The sequence below is a fragment of the Arachis duranensis genome, chromosome 10 (genome assembly GCF_000817695.3).
Source record: "Arachis duranensis cultivar V14167 chromosome 10, aradu.V14167.gnm2.J7QH, whole genome shotgun sequence".
NCBI classification, from domain to species: domain Eukaryota; kingdom Viridiplantae; phylum Streptophyta; class Magnoliopsida; order Fabales; family Fabaceae; genus Arachis; species Arachis duranensis.
In genome coordinates, this window is record NC_029781.3 from 68461584 (window position 1) to 68462011 (window position 428).

A 428-nucleotide genomic window follows, 5' to 3' on the forward strand; every position below is an offset into this window, starting at 1 on the left:
CTTTGATTTCGTTTCTTCGCTTGTACTTTTTAGTTGTTTTTGTATAGCAACCTTTTAGTAAGCGTTTTCGAAATCTTTGTTTTCTTTGGTCGTTTCGCCGTTCTAAGGCTTCTTCTCGGATCAGGGCTTTTTCTCGGACCTCGGGGGGGCGGTCGAGTTTTTCCCTTTGTTGGGCCCGACCTTGTTGTTGGTCGGCCTTTTAAGTTATTTTTGTAACCTCTTTTATTTGGCCTTTTGAGCCTTTTCAGAGTTGCTTTATAACTTCTGACATTAATTTGAACCTCGTCGCTTTATCTTTGCCGACCTTGTGTGGTCTTTTGGCAATGATTTTTTGCGTTTTGCCGAGCATAAATTAATGCGCCTTGGCGGGGTACTTTTCAGGATTTGTTTCATGATGAGGAAGAAAAAGGAGAAGGAAAAGAGAAAAA